Here is a 15,797-nt window from a genome sequence, read left to right as displayed (position 1 = left end):
ATGAAAATGTTACTCTTACTCTGTTGCTTACTGTGTCCACTTTTGCCTCAGCCTGAGGAGGTGCATCTTTACCCTACCTTATTCACCAGATTCTCGTTAAGTTGAAACCTGTTTGACAGCATGCTGTGTCCTAACATCTACTGGCAAGGCCGAGGGAATTCCAGCTGCATATTCCCATATTTATTTGTAGACTACGCTGTCTCTCAGTTTAGTTTATTTGGAGATACAGCCCACCAAGTCCGTGCCGACTAGCGATCACCCCGTACACTAACACTATCCTACACAGATTAGGGATAAATCACGATTTTTTTTACCAAAGCAAATTAGCCTACAAATCTGTACGCCTTAGGAGTGTGGGAGGAAACCAGAGCTCCCAGATTGACACAAAATGCTGGGGTAACTCAGCAGGGCAGGCAGCATCTCTGGAGAGAAGGAATGGGTGGCGTTTCGTGTCGAGACCCTTCTTCAGACTGATTTAAACCTGCAGTTCTTTCCTACACGCTCCTAGTAAAACCTACACGGTCACAGGGAGAATGTACAAACTCTACAGACATCACCCGTAGTCAGGATCGAACCTGGGTCTCTAGCGCTGTGGGGCAGCAACTCTATCTCTGCGCCACTGTCCCAGTGTCTCTTCAGTAGAAAATGAACATGAACGAAGAACAGTACAGCACAGGAAGAGACCCTTAAGCCCATGATGTCTGTGCTGAACCTGATGCTGAATTAAACTAATCCATTCTGCCTGCATGTAATCACTATCCCTCCATTCCCTGCATGTTGTGTTCCTGCCTGAAAGCCTTTTAAATGCCACTATAGACTCCAAAGACGTACAGGTATGTAGGTTAATTGGCTGGGTAAATGTAAAAATTGTCCCTAGTGGGTGTGGGATAGTGTTAATGTACGGGGATCGCTGGGCGGCACGGACTTGGTGGGCCGAAAAGGCCTGTTTCCGGCTGTATATATATATGATATGATATGATATGATATGATATGATAGGACTCAGACTCAGCACAATATTGTGCAGAGGAAACCGAAGGGTGATCTTATAGACGTTCATAACGACATGACAGGAAAAGATAAGGTTAATGCACAAACTCTTTTACCAAGAGTAATGGAATCGAGAGCCAGAGGACATTGGTTTAAGGTGAGAAGGAAAAGATTTTCTTGGAACCTGAGGGGCAACATTTTCACTCAGATGGTGGAGCTTATGTATGGAACGAGCTGCCAGAGGAGGTAGTTGAGGCAGGTACTATAAAAGCATTTAAACAACAGGTACATGGTTAGGAAGTTTAGAGGGACATTGGCCAAATGCGGGCAAATGGAACTATCTTCGATGGGGCATTTTAATCGGCATGGACAAACTGATCTGAAGGGCCTAATTCCATGTTGTGTGGTTCTAAGGGGATGTTGGTGCAATGATTAGTAAATTTACAAGTGACACCAAAGTTGTTGGTGTGGTAGACTGTGAAGAAGGTTGTCCAAGGCTGGACCAGGGTACAGATCAATTGGGGAAAGTGGGCAAGAGAATGTGAGATACAAATTAACTCAGACAAGTGCAAAGCGATGCTTTTTTGGAAGTTAAATCATGGCAGAATATTCACAATGAGTGGCGGTGTTTTGTGAAGTGTTGATGAAGGAGAGACCTTGGAGTAGAAGTGCATAGTTCCATGAAAACTGGAACATAGAGAGACAGGGTGGTGAAGTAGAATATGGCACGCTTGCCTTGTTTGGCCATGGTCTTGAGTGCAAGATTTGAGATGTGGTCATTGCAGTTGTATGAATGTTGGTTAGGCTACACTTGGTTTATTGAGGTCAGTTTGGATTGCCATGCTGTAAGAAGAATGAAATGAAACTAGAAAATATTCAGAAAGGCTTCACAGGGATATTTCCTGGATTGTATTGTTTGACTTATCGAGAGAATTTGGATAGACTGGGTTTGTTTTCACTGGAGCACAGGCTGAGAGTTGACATAATAGAGGTATCTAAAATTACGAGAGGCTTAGATGTAGATAGCCAGAGTGTGTTTCCCCATGGTAGATGTGTTTAAAATAGAGGGAACAGGTTTAAGGTGAGATGGAGAAAACCTGAGGGGTAAATATTCTACAAAGAGAGTATTTGGTATGTGTGAATGAGATGCTAGAAGAGATGGTAGAGGCAGGAGCAGTGACAACATTCAAGAGGAATCTTGTGTAGAAAGGAACTGCAGATGCTGGTATATACAGACGATAGACACGAAATGCTGGAGTAACTCAGCGCGTTTTTGATCAGTCTGAAGAACGGTCCGGACCGGAAACGTCGCCCATCATTTTTCTTCAGAGATACTGCCTGACCTGCTGAGTTACTCCAGCACTTTATATCTATCTTCAAGAGGCATCTTGTTGCGTACTAAATGAGCATGATGTAGAGGGACACGGCATTAATGCAGGCACAATGACAGAGCTGGTAGAGCTGCAGCTTCATAGTGCCAGAGATCAGGGTTCAATCCTGACCTTGGGATGCTGTCAGTGTGGAGTTTGCACATTCTCCCTGTGACTGTGTGGGTTTCTTCCCACATTCCAATTTACAGTGGTTGAATGGCCTGCCAAACCTTCACGTCTTTGGGATGTGGGTGGAAACCGGAGTAGCTGGAGGAAACCCACGTGGTCACTGGGAGAACGTGCAAACTCGATGTGCGTTATGACATATTGATTAGTGCAACTGCCCCCACTGGAGCTCCTGAAGTGGACAAATAGAGTCACACAGCGTGGAAACCGTTTTTTCAGCCCAACTTGCCCACACCGACCAACATGCCCCATCTACACTAGTCCCACCTGCCTGCGTTTGACCGATATCCCTCATGTACCTGTCTAATTGTTTCTTAAACGTTGCAATAGTCCCTGCATCAACTACCTCATGCGGCAGCTCGTTCCATACACCCACCTCCCTTCATGTGAAAAGGTTGCCCCTCAGGTTCCTATTAAATCTTCCCCCCCTCACCTTAAACCTTTGCCCTCTGGTTCTCGATTCCCTTACTCTGGGCAAGAGACTCCGTGCATCTACCCGATCTATTCCTCTCAGTTACAAGGTGTTTGAAGAAAAACTAGTTTGGCCCCTGAAAGGAAAAGGGAATGGACTGCTATGTTTTAAAGGTTTAAACGTTCAGATGTCCTGAGTGATGACAAAGGCAAAATTTGTTCCACGGCACTGAATTGCTTCTCGTTCTCACCTAACAAACAATGGCCTGTTTCCTTTATCATTGTTACTTTTTTGCATATCTTTCATTCATTTGTTCCATATCTCGCTACATCATCGTCTGTATCTCTCATTTCCTTTTCCCCCTACTCTCAGTCTGAAGAAGGGTCCCGACCCGAAACGTCAACCTATCCTTTTCTCCAGAGATGCTGCCTGTCCCACTGAGTTACTGCAGCACTTTGTGTCTATCTTCGGTTTAAATCAGCATCTGCAGTTCCTTGCTACACGTGGCACTATTATTGTTAGTTTAGAGATACAGCATGGAAACGGGTCCTTCAGCCCACCAAGTCCACGCCGACCTTTGATCACCCGCTCACATTAGTTCTATGCTATCCCTCTTTCACATCCACTCCTTATACACTAGGGGCCATTTATAGAGGCCAATGTTACCTATAAACCCTGCATGTCTTTGGCATGTGGGAGGAAACCAGAGCACCCGGAGGAAACCCACTCGACCATCAGGAGAAAGTGCAAACTCCACACAGACAGCACCTGAGGTCAGGATCGATCTGGGATCTCTGGCGCGGTGAGGCAGCAGCTTTACAGCTCCTGCTTCACTGATCCATCTTCTGGGATCTTACTGCATTGAGTGAGTACCTGATGAAGTCCAGTAAAGGGATGTAGGCAAATGTCCCAAGACTGCCGTATTTACAGTTTCAACTATGGGTGTCAAATCAGCCAAAAGTGCTAATATTTTCCTCGTCAAAATGCTCAAACCCTCACCAACGTATCGGGAATGATATAGAAAGTGACAACATTACCGCCGGTGCTGCAGAAGTGAAATAAAAGCTGGAATTTCATGAAATTCTCAGCAAGTCAGGCGACATCTGTGGTGAGAGAAACACCACCCTTTTCAGGTGGTGAACGTTCTTTGGATGTGGGAGATGCATAGGTTTGAAATTGAAGAGAAGGCAAACGGGGATCGAGAGGACAAATCCAGTGTTCCCTGATGGACCAGATGGCATCAAAGATTAAGGAGGAGATTGGTGAATGTGGCTGTAAGAAGACAAATAGGTCCTCTTCAGACAAATAGGACAAAGAAGACAATCCGGGTTCAGACTGGAGAAATTGGGCATCATGTTCAGCACAGATATGATGGTCAGAAAGGCTATTACTATGTTCAATTCCCTATAAGATTCAGGGGCAGTTTCTACCCAGCTGTTATCAGCCAACTGAAACGTCCTATTATCAACTAGAGGACGGTCCTGAGCTCCCATCTACCACAGTGGAGACCCTCAACTATCTTTAGTCGGACTTTACTGGACTTTATCTTGCACTAAACATTATTCCCTTTATCCTGTATCTGCACACTGTGAATGGCTCAGTTGTAATCACGTGTCGTCTTTCAACTGATTGGATAGCATGCAACAAAAAGCTTTTCACTACCTCGGTACATGTGACAATGAACTAAAACTAAACTGTTTAGGAAGGAACTGCAGATGCTGGTTTACACCGAAGATGGACACAAAATGTTGGAGTAACTCAGCGGGTCAGGCAGCATCGTTGGAGAAAAGGAATAGGTGACGTTTCGGGTCGAGACCCTTCCTCAGAATGAGAGTCAGGGGAAAGGGAAACTAGAGGTCTGAAAAGTTATAAAGAACAAATGAATGAAAGGTATGAAAAGAATAAATCAAAGTGAGCACTGTGCCTATGTTCTATTCCCTATAATATGAAATAACTATCGGAAGTAGCAAATCCATTATTAAAAGATTTTTAATTTTGGAAATCTGAACTTAAAATTGAAGACTGAGTTGGAGGCAATAATTTCAGTTAAGGTATTAAAAACCAAGCCCCATCGAGGTGGTCAACTGGAAGGTCTTTTAAACATTCGCACAAAAACAAATTAATGCAATGAGAAATTCTGAACACTGACACAAGGTCATTAGTTTAAATGACTGGCCTTTCATTATTTTCACTTACAATGTGGCCATTAGCTGTTGTTAAACTCTGCCTTCTTTTGGCTCGTTCCCGATCAGCCCGCATCAGCGTGCCAAGTAAACACAAAACAAACATGCTGCCAAAGTTAAAGTTTACAAAGCTCACTGTAGTTAATCAAACATTTTAGTGAACTATGTGAAGGACAATTTACATTGCTGTGGGGAGGACAACATTGGTTTCTTATGTCACCCTAACCTCCAAGGCTATATTCAGAAGTGTAAAGTGAAGTGACCCTGAATAAAGTAGGAAGGAACTGCAGATGCTGGTTTATAGCGAAGACATTCACAAAATGCTGGAGTAACTTAGCGGGTCAGGTTGCATCTTTGGAGAAAGGGGACAGGCGACTTTTCGGGTCGAAACCCTTAGAGTCATCGAGTGATACAGTGTGGAAACAGGCCTTTCGGCCCAACTCGCCCACACCGGCCAACAATGTGCCAGCTACACTAGTCCCACCTGCCTGCGCCTGGTCCATATCCCTCCAAACCTGCCCTAACCATGTACCTGTCTAATTGTTTCTTAAACAATGGGATAGTCCCAGCCTCAGCTACCTCCCCTAGCAGCTTGTTCCATACACCCACCACCCTTTGTGTGAAAAAGTTACCCCTCAGATTCCTATTAAATCTTTTCCCCTTCACCTTGAACCTATGTCATCTGCTCCTCGATTCCCCTACTCTGGGCAAAAGACTCTGTGCATCTACCCGATCTATTCCTCTCATGATTTTATATACCTCTATAAGATCTCCCCTTATCATCCTGCGCTCCACGGAATAGAGACCCAGCCTACTCAACCTCTTCCTATAGCTCACACCCGCTAGTCCTGGCAACATCCTCGTAAATCTTTTCTGAACTCTTTCAAGCTTAACAATATCTTTCCTATAACATGGTGCCCAGAACTGAACACAATATTCTAAATGCGGTCTCACCAATGTCTTATACAACTGCAACATGACCACCCATCTTCTAAACTCGATACTCTGACTGATGAAGGTAAAAGTGCGAAAAGCCTTTTTGACCACCTTATCTACCTGCGACTCGACCTTCAAGGAACCATGCACCTGTACTCCTAGATCCCTCTGCTCTACAACACTACCCAGAGGACTACCATTTACTGTGTAGGTCCTGCCTTTGTTTGACATCCCAAAATGCAACTCCTCACACTTTTCTGTATTAAATTCCATCAACCATTCCTCCACCCACCTGGCCAATCGATCCAGATCCTGCTGCAATCTTTCACAACCATCTTCACTATCTGCAAAACCACTGACTTTTGTATCATCAGCTAACTTGCTAATCTTGCCCTGTATGTTCTCATCCAAATCATTGATGTAGATGACAAACAGTAACGGGCCCAGCACTGAACCCTGAGGCACACCACTAGTCACAGGCCTCCAGTCCGAGAAGCAACCTTCCACCATCACCCTCTGCTTCCTTCCACGAAGCCAATTTGCTATCCATTCAGCTATTTCTCCTTGGATCCAACGCGATCTAACCGTCCAGAGCAGCCTACCATGCGGAACCTTGTCGATTGCCTTACTGAAATCCATGTATACAACATCTACAGCTCTGCCCTCAACGACCTTTTTGGTCACGTCTTCAAAAAAATCAATCAGATTAGTGAGACACGACCTCCCACGTACAAAACCATGCTGAATATCCCTAATCAGCCCTTGCCCATCCAAATGCTTATATGACCTATCCCTCAGAATACTCTCCAGTAACTTACCAACTACAGATGTTAAGCTCACCAGCCTATAGTTCCCTGCAGCCCTTCTTGAAAAGAGGCACAACATTTGCCACCCTCCAATCTTCCGGCACCTCTCCTGTATTTAAGGACGACTCGTAAATTTCAACCAGGGCTCCCACAATTTCCTCTCTAGTTTCCCACAATGACCTTGGATATATCTGATCAGGCCCTGGAGATTTGTCTGCCTTCAAACACGACAGTACCTTCAGTACTTCTTCGACAGTAACCCTGACTGCTCTCAAGACTCTTCCAGTGACTGCTCCAATTTTCTCCGTCCTACTGTTTTTCTCCTCGGTAAATACAGAGGAGAAATACTCATTTAGGACCTTGCCCATCTCCTGTGGCTCCACACAGACCTTTTCTCCAGAGATGCTGCCTGACCCGCTGAGTTACTCCAGAATTTTGTGTCTCTCTTACACTGAATAGTTCTTTGGATGCAAAAGAAACCGCAGATGTTGGAATCCGGAGCAAAAAAACCCCAAACTGCTGGAGGAGAATGCAAAGTGCTGGAGTAACTCAGCAGATCAGGCAGCGTCTGTGGAGGTAATGGACAGGTGACATTTGGGATCAAAGTGCAGAAGTATCCTGACCCAAAACGTCGCTGGTCCATTCCCTTTAAGGATGCTGTCTGACCCTGCTGAGTTACTCCAGCACATTGTGTTTTACTCAAGATTCCACCATTTGCAGTTCCTTGTGCATCCAAACTGCTGTGAGGAACTTGGTTGGTGAGCCGCATCTTCGGGGGTGGAAATAAAGTGTTATTCATTGACTAACTAGAGGGCGGCACGGTGGCGCAACGGTAGAGTTGTTGCCTTACAGCCCTTGCAGCGCCAGAGTCCTGGGTTCGATCCCGATTACTGGCGCTGTCAGTACGGAGTTTGTACATTCTCCCCGTGACCTGCATGGGTTTTCTCCGAGATCTTTGGTTTCCTCCCACGCTCCAAAGAAGTACAGGTATGTAGGTAAATTGGCTTGGTGCAAATGCTAAAATTGTTCCTAGTGTGTGTAAGATCGTGTTAATGTGCAGCGATCGCTGGTTGGTGCGGACTCGGTGGGCCATAGGGCCTGTTCCCGCGCTGTATTTCTAAACTAAAATACATTGTTAACTATCTTGTGTAATTTAATTGAAGTATGTTATAGAGCATAGAAAAACGCAGGCAACATCTCTGGAGAGCATGGATAAGCCTATGCTGCCTGACCTGTGGAGTTACTCCAGACTTTTCCTTCTGTGTATCAACTAGTATCTGCAGTTCTTTGCTTCTACATAGAATAATATAATATAGCGCAGGAGCAGGTCCTTCAGCCCACAATGCCTGTGCTGATTATTATGTTTTAACTGAGGTTTTTAAAAGTGCCATTTTTTTGCCAGTTAATTTCATTGACCAAAAGTAGATATTATTATAACTTTTGGTCTTTTCAAAATGCTGCAAGCTCTTTCCTTTGTCAAAGATTGTCATAACCTTTAGATGTTTTTGTGCATTCTGTTTTCATTATGTATTGCTTGGGAGTGCCTTCATTTTTGTGTGGGCTTGTGTTGCCTTGAAGAACTGGCTGTACTGTTACGGGAACAAGGAAAACAATTGTTTGGGTTAACTTTTCTTATTGAGGAATGTTTTTGTTATTTCCATTTTTGAACCCTGAACACAGACCATGCTCTCCCAATGTTTCTGCAATATGTGAGCAGAGGAATCATGTGCACGAGGCCTTTAGACTTTAGAGATACAGCGTGGAAACATGCCCTTTGGCCCACTGAGTCCGCACCGATGAGCGATCACCCCGTACACTAGCACTATCCCACACACTAGGAACTATTTATTATTTTACAAAAATACAATTAACGTTTGTCTTTGTGGTAGGGAGGAAACTGGAGCACTCGGAGAAAAAACAAACGGTTACAGGGAGAACATACAAACAGCCGTACAGACAGCATCCATAGTCAGGATTGAACCCGGGCCTCTGGCGTCGTAAGGCAACAACTCTACCGCTGCGCCACCGTGACGAACCGTAGATAGCTCTTGGGTGATATTTTGGAATTGGAGGGAGTAAGGGGCACAAACAAGAACCCAATTGATCGCTGATTTGATAGTCTGTTTCCCTAACCACTCTACTCTCGCTATCATCCTTGGGAGAGTCTAAGACTCCTTGGGGAGTCTCCTCTCCCCCCCTCTCCTCTCCCCCCTCTCCTCTCCCCCCTCTCCTCTCCCCCCCTCTCCTCTCCCCCTTCCCTCCCCCCTCCCGTCCCCCCTCCCTTTCCCCTCCCTTCCCCCCCTTCCCCCCTCCCTTACACCCTCCCTCCCCCTCTCCTCCCCTCTCCCCCCTCCCTCCCTCCCCACTCTCCTCTCCTCCCTACCTCATCCCTCCCCCCTACCCCCTCCCTCCCCTCTCCCTCCCCCTCCCCTCCACAGATCGTTAAAGCAGCATCTCAAATGGAATAATGGAATATTACTTTGTAAAGCAGGTTCATCAAATAAAATGTTATAATATAACAATCGATATAGAATGACGTTGAGTGAATGAAATGTAACACAGATACATTATTTTTGAGATTTTAAATTAAGGCTAAGGTCCAAAACTGGTTTCCTGCTGCCAATTCCATCATTCAGAACAGAGAAGAGCAGCTTTCAGAGGGAGCCTTCAGAGGGAGCCTACAGAGGGAAGTGATGCCAACCTCAGAATAAAAGGACCTACATTTAGGATGGAGATGAGGAGCAATTTCTTTAGCCAGAGGAATCTGTGGAATTCACTGTCACAGATGGCTGTGGAGGCCAGGTCTTTGGGTATTCTTAAAGCGGAGGTTGATTGGTTCTTGATTAGTAAGGGTGTCAAATATTACAGGGAGATGGCAGGAGAACGGGGCTGAGAGGGAAAAATAGATCAGCCGCGGTCGAATGGCAGAGCAAACTCGATGGGCTGAATGCTGCTCCTATATCTTATGATCTTGTGTAGTGAAAAGGTAGCAGGCACTATGGAGGTGCCGAAAAGTTTTTTTAAAAATGACACATGAAAAAAAAGGTTATAAGTTTAAAAAAGGCACTTGGTGCATCTCGGCCCAGTCATTTCGAGTAATTATGTTTCGTTAATGAAATCCTTAATGCTTCACCCTAAGGGGGCTACAAAATAGTTTGACAATTGAATTCAGCAAGCTCTTTGGTAATTAAGTTAAATTGTCGGGAAGGTTTTGCCTTGGTTACAATTAAATATTACTGGTAGTCGAGTGGCAATGTCCTTGCAAATGTCAGGCTGCATTTGTAGTATTTATAATGTAGCAGCACATCTCTGAGTAAGTGGACAGGGAAAGAATAAGGAGAATTAGTGTTTAGTTTATTGTCACGTGTACCGAGGTACAGTGAAAAGTTTTTGTTATGTGCTGACCAGTCAGTGGAAAGACTATACATGATTGTCTGAAGAAGGGTCTCGACCCGAAACGTCACCCATTCCTACTCTGCAGAGATGCTGCCTGTCCTGCTGAGTTACTCCAGCATTTTGTCGATCTTCGATTTAAACCAGCATCTGCAACTCTTTCTTGCACGTATTACAATCGAGCCTTCCACAGTGTACAGATACATGAAAAGGGGAATAATGTGAATTACGCTTAGTGCAAGGGTCTCCAATGAGGTAGATAGGACGTCTCTCAAGGCCACGTTGAGGATTTGGGCAAACATGCAACAATCTGAATAAAGCACAAAGTGGTAGAGTAATTCATTTGGTCAGGCAGCATCTGTGGAAGGAATGGAATAGCATCTGCAGTTCCTTGTGTTTTAGTTGTAGAGATACAGTGCAGAAACAGGCTCTTCGGCCCACCAAATTCACGCTGACCAGTGATCCCTGCATATTAACACTATCCTACACACACTAGGGACAATCTTTACATTTACCAAGCCAATTATTCTACAAACCTGTACGTCTTTGGAGTGTGGGAGGAAACCAAAGATCTCGGAGAAAACCCAGGCAGGTCACGGGGAGAACCTACAAACTCCGTTCAGAAAGCACCCGTAGTCGGGATCGAACCCGGGCCTCTGGTGCTGCAAGGGCTGTAAGGCAGCAATTCTACCGCTGCGCCACCGTGCTGCCCTCCACAATCTAAATCAATGGTGTGGCTGGGTTTGAGGATTTGAGTGGTCTGTTCACGCTCCTTCTTGAATGTGTTCTTGCCAACGTCTTGTGTAGCTTTAAAGTGATATCCCTACTCCTACTCTCATCGTGCTGACCAATTTCTACTTGTGTCACCACTTGCAAGGAACTTTGTATGTGCACCCTGCGTCTATCTCAGTTCAGTTTCGTTTATTGTCACGTGTACCGAGGTACAGTGAAAAGCTTTTGTTGTGTGCTAACCAGTCAGCGGAAAGACAATACATGGTCAGCATCGAGCCGTCCACAGCGTACAGATACTTGATCTGTTGTGCAAGTGAACGTTTTTGATCGATGACTTGGAGTTGGTGAGGGGGAAGAGGCCAAGACCCAGCTGAGAAGGATGCTGGAGTGATGGCTTAGAATCGAATGAGGATAAAAAAATATTAAGGTCTAAGCATTTTCTGCCCATAAGCTGTTGCTGGTCCATCGCCGAACGCAGCGTGATGAATGAATGGGACTCTGTGCTAGTTCCCACGTGGGTAACCGAGTTGTAGATGAACTGAGGTTTCAAGATGCATGATATGGGAGATGGGCCCAGGCAAGACAGCATAATCCAGTGAAGCTCAGCTAAGGAGCATCGCTCAGTGTGACGGGGCTGTGGTGTCATAAGCTAGTGTTGTGTTTGACGGAGCATCCTGAAGTAGACAGGAGTACAGTATGCGCTTCCTTCATTTCACACATCCCTTGCAGATTTATGTTCTGAAAAGAGAGAAAAATGCGTGTACATTGAGCTGTGATTCACAGCAGTAATTAAGTAATTTGACTGAGTATGTGCTGTTTGTGACAGTTTGCTTTCTTTCATTGTAAGAACAAGCCAGGCTACAACTGAAGGCAACAGGCTAAATTTGTTAGTGACTGCTGAGATTTATGCAGGCATGAGTGTAATTTGGAGAATAGAAATAATACGACAATGTGGATAGGTAAAAGGGAGGAAAAAAAATTCGACATTTTTACGTTGAAACCCTGACTGATAAATTACTTCACTGTTGCAAAGCTTTTTGCTTCAGGTTTACTTGACAAGAACCCTAAAACTAACTTTGAATATGTCCATTTTCACTGATGGGTTCTTTGATTAAGCTGGGAAATTGTCATCCTTGTTGTATTAAATGTACTGTATGAAGTAGTTTTTATTGTAATACTAGACCGTGGACCCGTTGAGCCCAAACCTCTCCTGCATTGGTACAGCACCCTCTCCTCCCCTCTCCCCCCCTCCCTCCCCTCTCCCCCCCTCCCTCCCCTCCTCCTCTACTCCCCCTCCCCCCTCCCCTCCCCTCCCCCTCCCATCCCCCTCTCCTCTCCCTTCCCCTCCCCTTCCCCTCCCCCTTCCCTTCCCCCCTTCCCTTCCCCCCTTCCCCTCCCCCCTTCCCCCTCCCCCTTCCCTATCCCCCCCACTCCATCCCCCTCAACCCCCCATTATCCTCCTTCCTCCCTCCCTCCCACCCTCCCCTCTCCCTCCTTAGGATATAGATTTAAACTTTAAAATGTGAATGACTTAAAAATTATAACACCAATTTCAATAAAGCTACCATTTTTACCAGTAAAGTGATGACGGTGGGTAAGGTGGGCCTACAATTGTCACGCTATCATGTACCGTTTTGGCTGAAGTTCAGTCACAAACAAGATAACAAACGAGAGTTTTAGCATATAGATATTTTTAATGCGTCTATACACAATCATAGGTTTATCACCAGAGATAAGGATGGAAGGATACAGCACGATCATATTAATGGATCTCAGGCAGCTATTTAATTCGAATCTTCCTGACAAAACAAGCTTTAGTTTTTCACTAAAACCTTTCCATCAGTTCCTTACTTGGTTTTGGAGTGGATGCAAAAGAGGTTTTCCAGAATGCTGTTTAGATTGGAGGGTATTAGCTACAAGTCGAGGTTGGACAAACTTGGATTGTTTTCTCTGGCGCAATGGAGACTGAGGGGAGACCTGAATAGAAATATATAAAATTATGAGAGGCATAGATGGGGTAGACAGTCAGAAACGTTTTTTCCTCGAGTGGAAATGTCACAGGCGAGAGGGCATTGCTTTAACATGAGAGAGGCAAAGTTTAAAGGAGATATGCGGGACAAGTTCGTTCCACAGATAGTGGTGGGTGCCTGGAACATGCTACCAGGGTGGTGATAGTGGCATTAAAGGGGCTTTTAGAAAGTCATGTGGATATGCAGGGATATGGATCACAGCAGGCAAAGGAGATTAATTTAACTCGTCATCATATTTGGCACAGATGTTGTGGGCTGAAGGGCCTGTTCCTGTGCCGAACTTTTCTGTGTGCTATGTTCTTTGCAGCCAGATCTGCTGGGATTCACCTGGGGAAAATTATTTTGGCATTTTGCTGCATTGAAGCAACATTGGGTGAAATTGCAAGCGAGAGCCAAAGGAATTAAACAAATCATCGGATGCACCATGAATGCACAGACACTTTTACCCAGAGTAGGGGAACCAAGAACCATAGCACATAGGTTTAAGGTGAGGTGGGAAAGATTAAACAGGAACCTGAGGGGCAAGTTTTTCACACAAAGGGTGGTGGGTAGATGAGCTGCCAGAGGAGGTAGTTGAGGCAGGTACTGTCATTGAAGGTAGTGGAGGCCGGTACAACATTGAAAAGACATTTGGACAGGTACATGGATAGGAAAGGTTGAGAAGGATAAGGGCCAAACACAGGGAGGTGGGACGAGTGTAGTTGGGGCATCTTGGTCGTTGTGGGCAAGTTTGGCCGAAGGGCCTGTTTCAATGCTTTATGATTTTGACTCATCTCAAAGAAGATAGTGCAAATGAAAATGGGGAGACCAATCTCCAGGTTGCTGTGGAGAGGTACACCAGGAAATCAACTACATTGGGCAATTGTCTCCCATCTCCAGCAGTAGCAATAGTAGTCACTGGCCCTGTCACAGCACCATCCAATGCAGCTGCAAAAGATGCGACACCAGGGATCCAAGCACTCTTTGGACACTAGTTACAGCACAGAAACAGCCATCGGCCAACCTAGTCCGTGCCGACCAGCGATCACCCCGTACACTAGCACTATCCTACACATTAGAGTTACAGCGCAGAAACAGGCCCATCGGCTAACCTAGTCCGTGCTGACCAGCGATCACCTCGTACACTAGCGTTATCCTACACATTGATTTTGCCACATGCAAGTGCTGTGGAACCAAATTACAAATTAAAACACAAAGTACTTGTGCTATAACTCCAGGATAAGCACTCAACAAAGAAAACCAAGCCCAAAACCAAAGTATTGGCTAACTAAATACACCAACTTACAATAAATGACTCCATATGCAAAAAACCCCACAAACCCAAAAATGCTGAAACCTACATATTAATTAGCTCTTTAAAAAAACCCGAATCCTGTAGATGTAAGTATATCACTTATATCAAGTGGGCACCTCCCTTCATTGGTGTTTCTTTGAGTTCGGCCCACGTTACCTTGGGAAGGCTCAGCAGTTGGTTCTGGCATTCCGAAACAACCCCCCCCGACCAAAATGTCACCTATCCATGTTCTCCTGAGATGCTGCCTGACCCGCTGAGTTACTCCAGCACTTTGTGTCTTTTTCTACTGGACCTTGCAGATCCCTGCACGAAGCAGTACCTAACGTTGAGCCAATCCACAATGCAGCAGGAACAGAGTGGACAAATATTCCCGAAGGCTGACTTCATTTGACCTGGCGGAATGGAACCGATGAAGAGAAGTTCCTACCTGACAGGGCAGAAAGCAAACAGATGGAGGAACTCAGCACCTGCAGGGGTTTTTATTCTGTCATAGGAGCAGAATTAAGCCATTTGGCCTATCAAGTTTACTCCGCTATTCAATCATGGCTGATCTATCTTTCCCTCTCAACCCCATTCTCCCCATAATGACACCCTTAATGATCAAGAATTTGTCAATTTCTGCCTTAAAAACACCCATTGACGTCCTCCACACAATGAATTCCACACATCCACCATAACATAACAACACTTTATTGTCACTCGGCACAACACCGAGCGAAATTTCAGCAGTCACACAAAATACAGCAAAAAAGAAAAGAACACAGGACACCCGACCCCAACACAAACATCCATCACAGTGACTCCAAACACCCCCTCACTGTGATGGAGGCAACAAAACTTCCCCTCTCTTCCCCCCGCACCCACGGACAGGCAGCTCGACCCCTACCGAGGCAAACGACACGCACAGCCCCCGCAAGGGGATGGAAGGCCCCCCGGCCGAGCCGCACCGGGCACTGAAACGTCCCGCGGCCGAACAGCGCTGACGATGTTAAGTCCAGCGGCCAAGCCGCACCGGGCACTGAAACGTCCCGCGGCCACACCGGGCGATGTTAAGTCCAGCGGCCAAGCCGCACCGGGCCTTGAAACGTCCCGCGGCCGAGCCGCACCGGGCACTGAAACGTCCCGCGGCCACACCGGGCGATGTTAAGTCCAGCGGCCAAGCCGCACCGGGCACTGAAACGTCCCGCGGCCGCACCGGGCGATGTTAAGTCCAGCGGCCGAGCCGCACCGGGCACTGAAACGTCCCGCGGCCGAGCTGCGCCGGCAATGTTAAGGCCCGCAGCCGAGCCGCACCGGGCACTGAAACGTCCCGCAGCCGAGCTGCGCCGGCAATGTTAAGGCCCGCAGCCGAGCCGCACCGGGCACTGAAACGTCCCGCAGCCGAGCTGCGCCGGCAATGTTAAGGCCCGCAGCCGAGCCGCACCGGGCACTGAAACGTCCCGCAGCCGAGCTGCGCTGGCAATGTTA

General features: G+C 46.2%; 1 protein-coding gene across 8 annotated transcripts in view; it reads left to right on the top strand.

The window, feature by feature from the left end:
* Window positions 1–15,797, top strand: part of LOC144607619 (5'-AMP-activated protein kinase subunit gamma-2) — a 340,164-nt gene that overhangs the window by 99,335 nt on the left and 225,032 nt on the right. For 2 of the 8 annotated variants that reach the window (XM_078424612.1, XM_078424603.1), the window contains exon 2: window positions 8,771–8,878. The exons of the other annotated variants lie outside the window; for them this stretch is intronic. The gene's annotated coding sequence lies outside the window, so the exon portion shown is untranslated. The remainder of the gene's footprint in view (window positions 1–8,770; window positions 8,879–15,797) is intronic. 8 annotated transcript variants of the gene reach the window in all.

This window comes from Rhinoraja longicauda, chromosome 2 (assembly GCF_053455715.1).
Source record: "Rhinoraja longicauda isolate Sanriku21f chromosome 2, sRhiLon1.1, whole genome shotgun sequence".
NCBI classification, from domain to species: Eukaryota; Metazoa; Chordata; class Chondrichthyes; order Rajiformes; family Arhynchobatidae; genus Rhinoraja; species Rhinoraja longicauda.
Note: the sequence above shows the minus strand (reverse complement) of the source record. Positions and strands in the feature narration are given on the sequence as shown.